We start from the raw sequence: 16,641 nt of genomic DNA on the forward strand, positions 1-16,641 counted from the left end.
AATATTCCCAAACAAATGTACTATTGCTATCTTTTTGAGTTACGTACGCACTTAAATACAGTAACCTGCTGTTTTAGCTAATTATTGAGCCTTTTTGATATAACATTTCAGGATGTTTTCTTGAAAGGTTAATGCCTTCAGCAGGAACAAATGACGGGTAGAAAGTGTTGAAAGATACACGGCTTTTTATGTGCTTTAAGGACAATGCATGTTAATTTATCCATCTATGCATTACTGAAATCACTTTTGTGTGCAGTGAGTGCGAAATGACAACCAAATGACATTGATTCAATTCATTATGGGACAAAATAACCCCCTTAAAACCTCTGATACCTAAAAGGGATTATATTCAATCTGTTCCACATAAGGATTCATAATTACTCTGTCTTTAATGATGCTTTTATGACATGTGTGAAGGACACGAAAAGCCTACAGCAGTCTCAGAAATGCTGTATTATAGGTGCACACACACTCACACACTCAAAGACACACATGCACGGTCAAACTGATTCAAGTTAAAGTTTTAATGCGCACAATAAGAAAGCAAATGTGTTTTGTTTATGGGCCTGTGCTGCTCTTTTATTTAATCTAGATGACTTGTATGTTCCCACCTTTATATGCACACAGGGCCCCGCTAATCTTGTTCTGCATCGGCCCCTGTGCATAATGAAAAGGAGCTTATCATGATGCTGGCCTCGGGGTGACGTCGACTTTCTCCATTTCCGCTGAAAATAAGGTGAACGCCACTTAAACCATGTGACCGGCGGGAAATCTCCCAGGACCCATAGGTGCCATCGCTGCCTGGAATGGGAACAATAACTGAGAGAGAATAAAAATGAAGAGTTCAATTGGGAAGCGATTAAAATGAATAGAAGCTTTGACTAGATAAGACACATACCATTTTCTCATCTATTTAACATTCATTGAATTGAATAATCCGGTCCTATTATCGTAAATAGTCTGCATATTTACCCTGAATATGCTAATTTATGTTTGCTGCAAGCCCTGTGCGACTTAATAATTTCCCCCTGCATATCTCTGGCTTTCACCTATAGCTATTTCTAAAGAGGAGTGGAGAGAGAGGGAGGGAGACCTAGAGAAAGAGAGCAACACAGTTATATAGTGCTCATTGTTTCTGTAACTTTTCTGCACTTTGCCCAAGGCCAAGCGAGTTACATTTCAATCAAAAGATTCATTGTAAAGTCATTATCCCAAACTAGGCTCCGATAATTGGCTGTCATTTTGCATAGTGGTGGCACTCTGGCTTTAGGGCAAATGACTGCGGTCTTATCTTTCACTTTTAAGGAAAAATAATGGACAATTTATCATTAATCTTCTCTGGGAAATAATAACAAGTTAAATGTCATTCCCTGTGTCGCACATTACAATAAAAACAAAAATGAATGGTGTTGCTCAGGGCTGATCACCGGCTGACCCGTCCTCTTCACTGCGGAGGTGGAAGAGAAATGTACCTCAGCAGGGTGAAACATTAAGGCCTCTGCAGCGCGTAAATATACATGTAATATGAGCTATAACACGTTTTATTCTTCCTCTTCTGCTACACTCACTGTGTGGGGAGTTTTATCATTTCTAAGGCATTGTTTGCCTCCAATTCCTTTCTACATGTAACCTTATATGTTGATTTTAGGGCACGTATTTGAAGGAACTTGGCTCTGGGAAACAAAGGGTCCTTGGTTCAAGTCCTTGAAATGAGCACATTTTGATTAAGGACTGGCACTTTGAGAGGTGCCAGTTCACCTTTTGAGCACTGCCGAGGTGCCCTTGAGCAATTAACTGGACCCTCACGCTGCTCTGGGTCATGTATATATAGAAGATATATAATATACTAATTGAATGCAGAGTCTACATTTCACTGTGTACGTATGACAATTAAAAGTTGGTTAGGGTTACAAATCCTCAAAGAAAAAGGCAAGATTATTGAGAGCTCCACAGCAGCTACTTAATGGACCTAGTGTTTATTTGTAGTGCTACACATTGAATGTTTTATGTTGAATAACAACAGGTAAAATGCTTCATTGGCACACAGAGAGATCTTCAAGACTAAGTTGACTTACATCAATGAAATGCTTGCCATGTTAAAAGAAGCATGCTTACACTAAGCCCTGTTGGCCTTCATCAGAGCATGCTCTGACAACATGGTAAAAGTGAGATCAGTCAACTGGAGATCTGAGTTTGTGTGCCACCTTTTTATCTTTGGGTATTCAGTGTAAGGATAATATAACAACACGTCAGCAGGTTCCAAGTCAAGCTGAGTTTTAGACATCCTGCTAAACAAAAGAAAAAAACACAAAAATAACTGGAAAGGTTTGGAAAATACAAATTAAATTCCATAGAACTACACTAATAAAACACTAAAGGAAAGAGTAAATCCTTATTTACCACTCATGGAGTACTTTACCTACATTTTGCTGAAAATATTTTGTACTTTTCCTCAAAGTCACATTGAATTCAGGCTTTTAACTTTTATTATTATTATTATTATTATAGTATTTTGAGTCCCTGGTAGTTTTAGTTTTACTTGGATAAAGCATCTGAGTATTGCTTCCTCCACTGAAAGTCAAATACTTTAACTTTTGGTACTTGATGTACAGTTTCCTGAAGCTTTGCCGTTTTAACATAAGTATTATTTGAATGTCAGGACTTTAACTTTTAACATTATTGGGGCTTTGTGTTTAACATTTTGGAAATAGTACTTTTACTGAGGCTCAGGATATAAGAACTGCTTCCATACTATCCGTAGTAGTCTTTGTCTTTATCTAAGTACGACTTTTGGTTTGTGAACGAAGCAGCAGGCGTCTCTTAAAGTGACCCCGTCTATTCTTCAGGCCTCATCAGTAAACAATATGAGACAAATGGCAGAGTGAAAGGTTGAAATCCGCAGAGGACGACACTCATTCCCATTCGTTTATCGGATTAAGCCGCTGTGAGAGGAAAAAGACAGAATGACTTGTTTGGCATTCAAAGGCAACTGTGTCTCAAAAGAGTGTTTGTACAAGGATCAATTATCAATCAGTGTATAGGCGAGATTACCACAGCTATACGAGGCGTGTTGACAAATAACCTCACAGATCCTGTCAATGAATGCACACGGACAAACGCCTTTGGCTTTGACACTGGCCACTGCTGAAATTCAGATTAGAGTCCATCTCCTCAGAAGATTAGTGCTGTTTATGTCTGCTGCGTCGTTTCTGTCCTCATTTCAGCCGCATTAAGCTCCGGCACGGACAATTATGTCCTTGTTAGCTTAAAGGTTACTTTCTCTTTGTCAACAAATCACATTGCTTTTGGAAATATACTCTCACACAGAACCACTTTGCACATTTCTAATAATGTTGTAATTGCATCGGCATAAAGAAAACAATTTGACTCAGAAAACATAGATTCATTGTTGAGAACATGTGTGTTTTCATGGACTAGAAACACAAATAATGAGCTGCAGTTATACTAAGACAATACACTGTGCGGCAGGAATTATAAATTGTCTGCAATCAATTAAAACAATCGGTGAATGACTTAATTAATGAAGGATTATTCTTGGCTGCTGTAATTAATGCAGATGGTGGAAGAAGTAAATAATTAGCCTTAAATAAATCTAATACGCAGGTACAAAGGCACATTCTTACATGTTTTATGGAATCTAAAAGCTTTCAAAAGACCTGAAAATACATGTTACTCTGTCAAATGTTATTGTTTAATCAGGTGATAAGAAATGTCCTCAATTCAACCAACCATAATATTAAATCTGCTGAGTTTTAAGAGGAGAAGCTATAAAATATACAAGGATTAAGAATTAACATGGTAGCTATTGATAATGAAATATGTTTATTTTATTTTATACAATATGATATATTCTCTCCTGCTTGTCGTGGTATCGTTGACACAAAGTGAAAAATTTATAAAAATATACTGGACATCTTAATTTGCATTCGTATCCATTTCACAACATTTCTGCTACTGTATGTTTCACAGCAAAACATCACACCGACTAGACGTGAAAACGCTACAAATACTTTGTCACATAATTGCATAAACTTGTCAGTGAATTCTTAATCCTAAAAAGGTTTCAAAGAGCAGCATGTTAAGGCAATGTGGATCAAATAATGCACGCTGCTTCATTGTATTCATGATTATCAACATCACAGGAATCTGCAAATACACCACAAACCTCCACGTTTTTGTTGTGAAAAAATGCAACAGATGAGGATTAATTCGACCAAATGCTGCTGTTTGCTGATGCTAATGTTTCAAATAAACCCATCTACTCCTGAAGCGATAAATAGAGTGAGATCACAACACTCTCACGGAGGACATACAGGGGGTTTGACCCGAGTGGCAGTGGTCAGAGTGTCAGTTTGGAGGGCAGGTTGAAGGTCACGCCGGGCCTCAGAGAGCAAACAGACCCTGGTAATCCTGACCTTCTCCTTCTGCAGCCGCGAGTTGACCGTGACGGCTAAGAACCGCCGGGACTCTTCGGGCACGTCTGGACGCCGCTCAAAGTCGAGAGGACGGGACAGAGACAGACGGGCCTGCCCTGAAGCATCATGGGAAATGTGCAGGGCAACAGGACTGTGCTTATAGTCAGGGGTAATCAACAGGAAGGAACTAACGTGCAGATATGTGTAGCTGATGTACAGCTCAAAGAACATTGAATGCAGCTGTAAATGCATTCAGCCCATGCATTGGCATCGGTCCATTAAGTGGCTTGTATCAGTCTCAAAGATATGGATTAAAAGGGGCCTGCTAAACCTATAGTGGGTTCAGAAAGCTGTTTACCTCTATTGACACGGTTGCTTACCAATAGAAATAAAAGAAAGCAGCTATTTTGTGACCTCGGTCTTTGCTATGGAAGACAATTTAGTTAGTTCGTTGACGTAGTTAGCATTCCTCTTAACACATCATGTACAATGCTGATTAGTTTAGCAGAATTGTAATATATAAAGGGATGGAGGCACTGGTAGAAGCGAATGCAGCGGTGTATTATTCAGGGTTACTGAGCGTGACAGATCATGTCTAAATATTGATCCTCCTGAAATAATATCAGCCCATTAAATGGCTGTTATCAGCAGTTATCACCATCACAGATATGGGTTGGAAGGGGCATGCTAAAGCTAAAATATTGCTTTTCCACCAAGGAAGTTCTGGGGGGTGGGGTTCGGACTCGGAGCAGGGCCCGATTACAAACATGTTTTTCATGTTTCTGCTGTTAATGCTCCTTGACCTGAAATCTGGTTAAAGTCAGACACCGACTATTTGCCTGGCAGGCACCAAGAGCCAAGGGCAGCAAAAGAGTAGAAAGTTGTCGTTATAAAGTAGAAAGTTCTTGTAGAAGAGTAGAAAGTGGTCATTAAATAGTAAAACGTTATTGAAGAAGAGAAACTGACTCATTTGAGTGGAAAAGGGGTACGGTATGGTTTAGAAGGCTGTTATCTATTCAGAAAGGTTGCTCGCTAATAAAACTACAAGAAGCTGGTAATCTCTAGCCACGGTGGTGATTACGAATAAATGAAAGTTCCAGTGACGTGGTATTAATTTTCTTGACACATAACTGACAATGGGGTTTAGTACACGAGAAGAAAACTTCTTCTCGTGTACTAAGAGCAGGCTATGCAGTGCCATCTTTCTACAGAGGCCATCAACGGACGAACATAACTCCGGCTCTTTAAGGAACCTTTCATGTTCTTTATGCTACCTAATTGCCCCATTGGACGGGAATACAGTTGGCTGCAATCTATAACCTAACCAATAGATGCCACTAGATCATGTCCTTTACACAGCAACGTGATCCATGTTCTTTTTTTTAATAAAAAAAAATACATTTTCTTACATGAAAATGTATTTTTTTCCCTTCTTTAGGACACACACACACCCAGTCCTGAGGAGGGTCACGCTGATCCTCTAACCTCATGACCTGCAGGGGTTCAACGAGAGCAGCTTTACAAATCCAGACTCTATAAAAACACTGGGTGAAGGTCCTCATGGGAATTACCCCTACCCAGGCAACCCCAAACAGTAAATTACAGGGGGCTTACATGATTCCTGCGTTCCCCGGGGACATCAAACAGTCAGAGGGACTCCGTTAAACTCGCCCTGCTCGCTCCACTTTAGATCTGCTCCTCTCTTTTGTTCCACTGTATTAGTTCAATCCCTTCCAGGCTGCAGGGAGCTGATCACTCTCTGCACGCTGTCTCTCTCTCTGTGTGCACGGAGATGTGTTAAAAATGACATCTACTTAAGCTTGTTGGTGGATCAAGTGTTACACACATTTAGGTATCAAGGGAACAAAGTATTTTGTTGTTGTTAATGTGGCTAAAAAAAACTAACATTTTAGGGGAAAAGACAATCCAGAATACCTGCAGATCCTATTAGGTTCAGAACGTGTTATATACGCTATTAGATAGATGGATAGATGGATAGATGGATAGACAAATAGACGGATAGACGGATAGACGGATAGACGGATAGATAGATAGATGGATAGATGGATAGATGGATAGATGGATAGATGGATAGATGGATAGACAAATAGACGGATAGACGGATAGACGGATAGATGGATAGACGGATAGACGGATAGATGGATAGATGGATAGATGGATGGATAGATGGATAGATGGATAGATGGATAGATGGATGCTTTATTAATCCCAAATTGGGAGATTCTTTATGCTATTTCGTGATGAAGTGTGCCCTTTCTACCTCATCTTCTGTAATGCACTATTTCATAATTTATTACATTTCAAATATAAACATCTTGCATTTAGTTTTGGGTATTTGTGGTGATGCTGACAATTTTTAAGTCCAGACAATTTTGGGGTCAATTGACGCTGGTTTTAGATAGTTATTTAGTTAGTTAGTTAGTTTCTTCAAAAAAGCTGGTACAACATATAAAGTATAAAAATCTGTAGTTGAACTTTGACCTTTCTCAACTTTTAAGAATATGTATGAACTTTAGTTTATTTGAGCATTGAAACATATTCCCATGTGTTGCATGACTTCCTTTACTCATCTTGCTATGACTGGTTATTTGTCCTGCCTACTTTAGTACATTTGACCTGTTATTTGTTTCAAATACAAAAAACATATGTATAATATATACAAAAAACAAGTCCATTGTTCCTATATAACAATTTTAAAATGGAAAACATGTTTCAGAAATAATGTATACACTAAATGAGAAGCAAATATGTTTTGTTTTTTAAGTTATACTTCCATAAGTGGAAGCCTAGAATATTGTTGTAGTGTAAACAATATGAATGCTGAAAAAGCTGCAGCATATTATAAATAACAATCTGACTTTAAAAGGCAGAATTAAAAAGAAAACCGCCTAAATGTTAAATGGAGGTCTGAGGCTGCAGACTGCAGGTCTGTATTGACTCGGGACAATGGCTCGTATGTCTGAGTGTTTTTTCTCAGCTCTTCATCGGGAGGATCCCCGCTGGGAGAAGATTAGCCTCTTCATGGGGGATGTGACGCCCAGAGAGGAAGTATCAGAGGAGGACAAACACAAGGACAAATCATCCGGCCGTCACTTAATATTCAGCACAGACAAGCAGACAGCAGGAGAGGGCTTCCTCTGAGCTACGTTTCTGCTACTCTTTGTTTCCCCACATTTTGATCTCTATTAGCTGCTACTGAGATGACTGTTGGTCGTCTGTGGAGAAAGGAATGTTTTAAGTAACAGCAAAGGAGGGAAGGAAATAGAGATGTGGTCGCATTTCATATTCAGCAGTATTTTCTTTTTAGGTTTTATTTATTTCAACTAAATCTGAGGAGAGTAGAATTTGTTGAAAGAAATTCAAAAATACAAAATGTGTGAATAAGGAAATTGACTTTTGGTGCACAATAATCTAATTGTTTATTCATAAGTTTTTCATTTAAGGTTTTATGATTTTATATGGCAGAAAAATCTTATAATACACATTGTTGGAAAATGAAAATATATGTTTATATTGTCAAGAAGGTTTTCACGTACAGCACAAGGTATTGGACTTTTGGTATAGAATAAAAAAGTAAAATATAAAAGGGGACCACACAAGTCAAGAATCATGCATATGGATTCACAGTAAAATAAAAGATATCGGTTTTAATTAGAGGCTGCAAAGAATAAGCCAAACACACACATGTAATGCCATTGGTATATTATTATAAATATGAAAGTAAAATTAGGAAGCACACATAGAAGTGAGAGAATCAGCCAACAAAAAGATACAAAAATAGAAAAATAAAATCATTTATCTAAACCGGCCACTTCATATGTAAAAAAGGAGCTGTTTACATCATTTACCCAATCTTTCAGATCTTGAGCTTTAATTATTTTCCAAATGCCTCACAATATGTCTGGAGGCTGTAATCACACTGACCAAAATAACAGAAAAGGCACATTTTTACATGTTTGGATTTGACCCTAGCGGTTAATGTTTCCACCATTTTGCACTTATAGATTATTTATGGAGTAGCTGCAGTTAATTGTTTTGGGATATTTTTGTTGAATTACTTCATGATGATGATGATGATGGAGAAAATGTATTCTTAAACAATTTATCACTGAAAGATTACCCAAAGGATATTGAGGATCCATTTATTTATGTATTTCTTTGTAAGGAATTTTGATCTAGAACTGGACTAAACATTTTGTCAATCTTGTATGAAATAAATTAATTGAACAAATTAACATATATCTTTTGGAATTCCCTAAAATATGAATGAATTTGTGATGAAATGTGATTACATGCAGACACTCGTCATGAGTCTCCTTTCCTCAGAGGTGGATTTCTGACCAACAGATGGCGTCAAATACAATCTTTTTTTAGATTGAACTGAGCGTTTCTCTACTTTATATTCATGTTATATCACAACTTTAAACACTCATTTTGATGTAATCTCAGTATTATTCAGTAAAAGACAGTAAATAAGAATATTTACTAAAGTAATTTGTACAAGTTTGAACTAATTGCTACTTTATACCCTTATTGCACTTTATTTGAAAGGGAACTTTTTACGCTTATGCCAGCTTTAGTCACTTTGCATATTCAGATGATTCGTAGAATTTATTGTTGTAGATTAAGCTGGCAGTTTATATAGTCATCAAAATCAAAACCACCTCAGCTGCGACGTTAAAGTGTTGTGCGAGTAAGATTGCATTAAATGCAGGACTTTTTTTTGCTTCTTGGAATTAATGTAGAACAACTGCTGCATCACCTGGTTTTGAAATGAAATAAAATCCTTGTTTTAACATTGTATTTTTGAGAAACACAATCAGGTAACTTAACTTGCAAGTATTGTATTTACACATTTTGCATTGGTGTAGGGTGCATATGAAAACAGTAAGATACACTCAAATGTTAAATAGGAGATAATATATAGCCTAATAAAATTGTACACAAAATGTTTACAAGAACTATAAAAATACAACAAATCAACTACAATAAAAAAAAAGCTGTGCAGTATTTCTGAATGGTCTCTATATTAGATATATTTTTTGTGTGTATGAATATGAAGTGCAGCTCGTTGCTGGATGATTGACAGCTGCCAGGGTCAGCGCGCGGCTCTTTCCCACATGGCCCTCAGCCGCAGTTTAGCAGATAATTAAAATATAAATCAGACAAAGACCACTAAGACGCTGCTTAAGGGTTACAAAGGGAGAGCCCACATCCCCAGAGCTGGTAAACCTACACCGTATTATTGAACCGCAGAAGAAAAACACGCCGCGGTCTCCTGCCAGCTGTTACTCGCAAGTGTTGGTGCGTGCAGGGGCCGCGAGACGCGCTACAGACCGCGGGAGACACGCTGCGTTCAGGGGCCGTGGGAGGTAAGGGAATCCTGCAGTTTACTGCACATGAGATTTATTGGTCAAGTGGATACTTACAAGCAGTTTCACTCGAGTTTGTGGTGTATTTACACACAGAAGAATTTACAGGAAGATAGACATTTCTGTAAAATAAGATCCAAAATAAGATTAGGCCTAAATAGATAATTGACAATAATACTACAGAAATCAGTTCCCTCGCAACTTGCACATATTCATCATCACACACTTCAAAGGCCGAACAAGGTCTCTTTTCTATTTAATTGCAAGTATTGTCATTTTTGACATACATTTAATTAGATATTTTTGACAAAATGCTGACAAAATAGTTGTAATGCAATACAGGCAGCTGTGTAATGCAGAGTTTCTTCTTTGAGAGTGAAGTTTGCCTGTTAATGTATATCCAACAATGTGCACTGACCAGTATTCTTTTAAAGCTTACATTGAATGTAAGGCGATATTTGAAAAATACAAAATTAAACTATCCTGCAACTTGGTTACGTTTATTCTGGTTGTACTCTGTTGCTTAAACTGCTTTTGAGATCAACTTAAAACTAATTTCCCTGACTGCATCCAACCTCATCTTGGAAGTTGAAGCTTTTAAAAATGGTCTAACTGCACCTGAATGCAGCATGCAAGGCAGACTGCTGCTCTGAGGAGCTGCATTTGCTTTGGGCACTGAATGCATCTTCTCCTGTGCTGTTAAAGAAGAATAACTCTTACATACATTCAGTGAAACACTAATCTGATCTTCTCTTCTCTTAAGTGAAAGTGCTAGGAAAACAATTTTAAACACCTGAAATAAAGCACTCTGAGCTATTACTGCATGTTTCATTGAGACGTCTTATTAAGAAGCTTTTGCAAAACTTTTGTATAATTTACAGCTGTTCTTTATGAGTTGCCTGTCCAGATAAAAACTCATTAAGGTCCTTCAGACATCGGATCTTCTCCACACAGTCTAAATATTTGGATTTACATAAAGCCCAGTGACACCAGTATCACCAGTACTCCCTTCAGGAACAGCTGCTGGTGCAGTGGTGTGACGGACAGGAGGGTCTGTGTTCACACTGCGTTATACTGACCACCCCATGAGGGGGAAAGTGATTATGACCTTCATAAAGGGAGGATTTTAATTAGTTTCAGGGAGGGGAACTTGAAATACTGTCATGTAATATACACACTTTTCGTTTTAACCCATCTGTAACATTTCTAGAAGTCTAAAAAGAATAAAACTAATCTACATATTTTGTAGAGTTGTGTACTTCATCAATCTCACATTTTTCAGAGTGTGTCGTCTGCCAGAAGCTGTCAAACATTTAACCTACATTTTGAATTGAATGAAGGATTTTTAAGTGATCAGAGAAACAAGCTAATGTATGCGACAGCCAAGATGCAGCAAAAAACACTGATTTTAACATTCAACAAGGGAACATTTTTATTATTCTACCTTTCTGAAACTAATATCCTGCAGGCACTTAATTGCTTTTAATGTAGGGTCCGTGTCCAGTGGAGAGAACCTGTTAAAGTGTTTTAACATCTTTTCTGGGAATTGCCTTAAAGTTGAAAGACATGATGTAGTGCCATTAATGCAACCCTACATGCTGGAAAACTCTTTTTGATGTGCACCATGGAGTGCAGCTGGTGTCCTTAATAATTGTTCACCCTCTCCCTTCAGGTCCACAGTGGTGAAGAAAAGCACCTTTACCAGAACTTATTCCACCAAAAAGCCAATGTAAACTGATGCAAATAATAAATACTTTAGTCTTTTGAGTTTGAATGGCTTCTCGCTGAATTAAGTTTTAAACACATCTGTTGACATATTGTGATGTGCGGTGTTTACAGGCAGCCACAGCTGTTTGTTGGGCCCCGTGAATCAGAGTCGGTGTGAGTGCCACGAATACGAGTACAGGAGCATTTCATTAAGTTCATCAGGGTGAGAAAGTGAGCCCTGATTAGGTTTCTAATTGCCCAGTTTAAACTCTAAGTAGGCCATTTGCACTGTGGTGCATCTCAGAGCCTCGTCTCTCTGTTTCTCTTGGCTCCACAGAAAGTGTGTGTGTGTGGCAGCTGCTGGCCCTTCATTGTCTAGCAGAGTGTGTGTTTATAAGTGTGTGTGTATATTCATCTTACATGAGGATTATGTGGTTATGTAACAGCTGTTCTGATATGAATCTGAGAGCCTGATGAGGGGATGATTGGCAGCTCGGCTCTGGAAATAGATGAGGAATCTCTCTTTGAAGAGGCCCCGAGCTTTCTATAGAAATCTGCCTCTCGTCTGCATGATTGGCGGGGATACTATCTTAATTAGACAGATTAGTTTGTAAAAAAAACATTTCAGGCCCTCATTTAGAGCCTGTTAGATGCTTTTATGGCTCTCAAATCGGTTTTGTCTCTTGTGTGATTAGAGGACGTCGAGGGATGTTAAGTGACCTCATGTTGGTCTGCCGTGCATTAGAAAATAATAGGAAATATGGCTCTACATTTGTAGACGTTAAAACAAGAAAAAATAAGAATTGAACAAATGCTGAAACAAATAATCAGAGGTAATATATAAAACACAAATAGGAATATAAATTGTAATTGAAACCATACAAGAGTAAGAGAAAGGCATACGTGGCAGTGGTTTCATTCATGATAACAATTTACACAAGAAAAACATGATTAATTAATAGCACTTAATGTGTATCTTTATTAAAATATAAATATAGGATATATATATTACAAAAAAAATGTGACCGTGTAAAAATAGATTGCATACAAACTATTTTTCTTTATATACGATTAAAATCCTGTTGAAGTCAACCTATTTTTTCAGCTTAAGTGCTTTATAGTCTAAAACCATGTGTACAATGTGTGTGTTTTGAGTCAAGCTGTTGCTGTCTGTTCTGCCCAACAGAGGGCGCTGTAGGCCTCAGCTGGAGTCTGTGAACATATCTGACTGGTGAGCTGTGTTTACAGAAACTGCTGCTGGTCCGTAAAGGCCTCAATGGTTTAGTGGAAAGAAAAACATTCCTGAGTATTGCTGCATTATGAGACACCAAGACCAAAATACTGAGCTTCTAGTTGTTATGCTCCAAATACCTGGAAGAGTCTGTAGTCCCTTCTTTTAAATCAAGGCTGGAGAATTTTCAGTTTGCCTCTTCTCACATACTATTAAATCAAAATATTATGAATTTCCTAACCGGCACTGTATATTTCATTCTGTCTGTATATTATATTTGAATATCTTTTGTTTAATAACCGCTCTTTTGCACCATCTCTTGATTTAAATGAATGTCTTACTTGATAGATAATTTAATCTACTTCACACAGAGCATAACACTGATACTGGTTTATAGCTACTTACAACTCTTATCCATATTAAGGCTTTCACATGTGCAGTGTAGTTAAATATAATAAAAAACAATATACACTACAATGCTTTGTATGCCTTATGTGAAGCTCAAATGGTCTTGTAGCTGCAATGTATCATACATGTAAACCTGAGAATGCCTCTGGAGAAAATGATGAAGAGAAAAAAACAGAAACACTTTTGTTCTCTTCCAAGTAACCATCAATTATCTTACCTGCAGGTAAAACCTGAGCGGCCGTCATAATTCATGCAAGGCGTGTCAGCCATTCCTGCACAATCACTGTGTTTTGATTTGCATGGATAAAGCACAGAGATCACACCGAGGTCAGTGTTTCTTTTCAAAGTGTACACACAAACACAATTCCCTTAAAAAGGTCTCTTTAAAATGTACCAATGTTCCTCACCACCAAGCACAACATTAAGATGTATTTACTTATGCTCTTTGATGCAAGTTTGGACTTGAGACAACCATGAGATCTGGACTTCCACCAACAACACCTTCTTCATCGTTCTGCCAAAGTAACATGTTTTCGCATCCAAAACTTCATCTTGGCAGCGCTTAAATATTCCTGTCTATCTTCCAACTCGTATGAATTCTCCAGAACTCAGACAGGAACATTTATCAGAGAAAAGCTCCTTAAACATTATGATTTATAAGAAGTGAAAAGGGTTTTTTCTTTTTCAGTCCAGGGAAATCACAACCTTTGACACCTGCACACACACAAAACTAATTTACTCTCAAAGCTCATTACTGCTTCCACTGAAATTAAAGTTCCCATGACATGGCCATTTCTACTGATCATAATTCCATTGTTGAGGTCTACTAGAATATATTTACATTGTGCAATTTCCCAAACTCACATTGGTTTCTAGTATCTCTGAATGTCTCACTCTCTGTCCTACACGGCTTGTTGGAGCTCCTGCCCCCCCTCCTCCCTGTGAGCCCACTGTGCTCTGATTGGTCAGCTCGCCCACTCTGTTCTGATGAGTCCACCACACCCCGCACCCCCAAATGCGGCGCACCTACAGTGTAGCGCGCCACAGTTTTTGCCGCTGCGAGGCTCCACTAGCACCCCCGCCCCCCCAGCGTGTGTCACAGTTTCGCCACTGAGAGAGTGTGTGTGTGTGTGTGTGTGTGTGTGTGTGTGTGTGTGTGTGTGTGTGTGTGAGGAGCTCCACAGATTTGAGCCAATGACCAATGGATCCATTTGGGTATGGTCACGTCACCATAAAGAACACAATGGAAAAATCTCCAACGAGGCGTTCTGGGGCAGCATAGACAGGTATTTTCTGTGTTAGAGTTTTACTCGCTACAGGGTGTACTTTAAGGGTTTGTGACTCTGCAGACCGTTTACATGCATAAAAACCTTCATAACACACAAGGGGACGGGTAATAACCGGAAAAGCATGACATGGGACCTTTAACATCATGGACAGATTCCCAATATCTGATTACTGTGAATACATTGGAGAATTTAAATTATATATTGGATGTGTGTGACTTAAACATCATTTATATTGTACTCCATAAAGTTCTCTCTCATAGAAAAATATAACTGTTAATAATTACAGTGCTTTTTTTGAATGCAGAACTTTTACTCATACCGAACGTTATTGCTATTTCCAAGTTATAAATACTGTCTTCTTTCGTGCCTGCCAATAAATGCTTTGTGAAACTAAACATTTTTTTGTTTATGATGTTTTCTTGTTGACATAATTTGGTTAAAAATGTGTTCTTATTTGCAATCTCTCTCTATATGAGGAGCCTATATTAAATACTTCTCGGAGGTCAAATAAGCCAACGAGAGGACACAACAGGATACATATTAGTTGAGGTTTGTCAATGAAAAGAAGAGAAAGGAGTGAGAGGCAGCAATTTTCAACTGTGGCTGCTTTGTCCCCCACATTTCAGTAAAAAAAAAAAAAACTCCCTGCACTTAACACTTCATGGACACTCACATTTGTAAAGTGCCTCCCTCTTCTTGGACGTCACTTCAGAGAAGTGTTTACTCTGTCTTTACCTGAGTGGAAAATCTCAAGTGCTGCTGTCAAAATACCCTTAAAAAGAAAGAAAATCCCCGTACTGTGTGCACAAACTGCTCCATAAAGTAATATTTCTCATGTGGGCGGCAGTAAAATGTGTGTTTCTGTGCATGCAAGTCTCAAGAAGATTGGGGTATGAACAGATCCTTTACTTAAGTACAAGTACCAATACTTTTTTGTTAAAGTACTGCAATACAAGTAAAAGTTCTACTTTACACATTTTCCTTAAATTAAGTACAGAAGCATTGTCATCTAAGTGTACTCGATGAATTAAAAGTTAAAATAATCATTCTAAAGAAAAATGGCTAATATAATATATTAATATATAATTATTTTATATTGTTTTGTTTTGTTATATTGTGGCATCAAGTAGCTACTGTTTTAGACGAGTAAAGTTAGGTTACACATTTTTCATGTTTAGGACTTTCTTTCTTTCCTTTTTAGTTATATATAAATATTTTTTTTTTTCAACCTAAAACAATTCGTCGATCCCTTTTTCAAACCAAACAGACTCCATTAACAAAAAGACTGATCCTGCTGCCTCGATTGGTTTGTTTATTGTGTGACTTTAGTGAATATGAACCATAGTTTCAAAACACACAATACATCATAAAGAAGAGCAACGGCTTCAGTTCCGTGTCAGAAAGGTAATATCTGGGATTTAGGCCTCATCCCTGCCCCACTCACAACATAAGACTGGCCTTGTGTTTTTGCCTTCCTATTTGTTTGTATGAAGAGTGTGTACCTGTCAGTCTGTGTGTTCTTACCTGGATCATTCCTCGTGTTTCCTCTTAGATGTGTTGCATGTGTTCCTCGTGCCATCCTGGTAGATTCCTTTTCCTCTGTTTTGAGTTTACTTGTAACCAGCTTTCCATTTCTTAAAACTTTTTTCTTTTGTTTTTTATACCTGCTGGTTTGTTCTGTGTTTGGGTCCAACTGCCAGCATAATGCCTGAGAGTAAAACACAAGGGAAGCATTGTGATTAGACACAGGTGGATAACAAATCAAAATGGAGCCAGCAATCACAAAAACACATGCAGGAAAACCCAAAGACAGGAAGTGAAACCAGACATTACACAAAGGGGTTGTTTTTTACAAAAATAAAACAGGAAACAGGAAAAACCATTAACTAAGATCATGACAGTATTTCTACCTAAATGTATTAAAGGTCCCATGTCATGCTTTTCCAGTTATTACCCGTCCCCTTGTGTGTTATGAAGGTTTTTATGCATGTAAACGGTCTGCAGAGTCACAAACCCTCAAAGTACACCCTGTAGCGAGTACAACTCTAACACAGAAAAGACCTGTCTATCTATGCTGCCCCAGAACGCCTCATTGGAGATTTTTCATTTTCCATTGTTTGCTTCCTGAGTTCTGTGACGTGTGAACACCCACATCAACAACAAATGACCGGATTTGC

At 38.0% G+C, this 16,641-nt stretch overlaps 1 protein-coding gene across 1 annotated transcript in view; it reads right to left on the minus strand.

Moving 5' to 3' along the window:
• Positions 1 to 16,040, minus strand: part of LOC117558877 (cell surface glycoprotein 1-like) — a 60,573-nt gene extending 44,533 nt beyond the window's left edge. Inside the window, exon 1 of the mRNA XM_034235349.1 lies at positions 15,989 to 16,040. The gene's annotated coding sequence lies outside the window, so the exon portion shown is untranslated. The remainder of the gene's footprint in view (positions 1 to 15,988) is intronic.
• Positions 16,041 to 16,641: the final 601 nt, after the last annotated feature.

The sequence above is a fragment of the Gymnodraco acuticeps genome, unplaced genomic scaffold (genome assembly GCF_902827175.1).
Source record: "Gymnodraco acuticeps unplaced genomic scaffold, fGymAcu1.1, whole genome shotgun sequence".
Lineage (NCBI taxonomy): Eukaryota > Metazoa > Chordata > Actinopteri > Perciformes > Bathydraconidae > Gymnodraco > Gymnodraco acuticeps.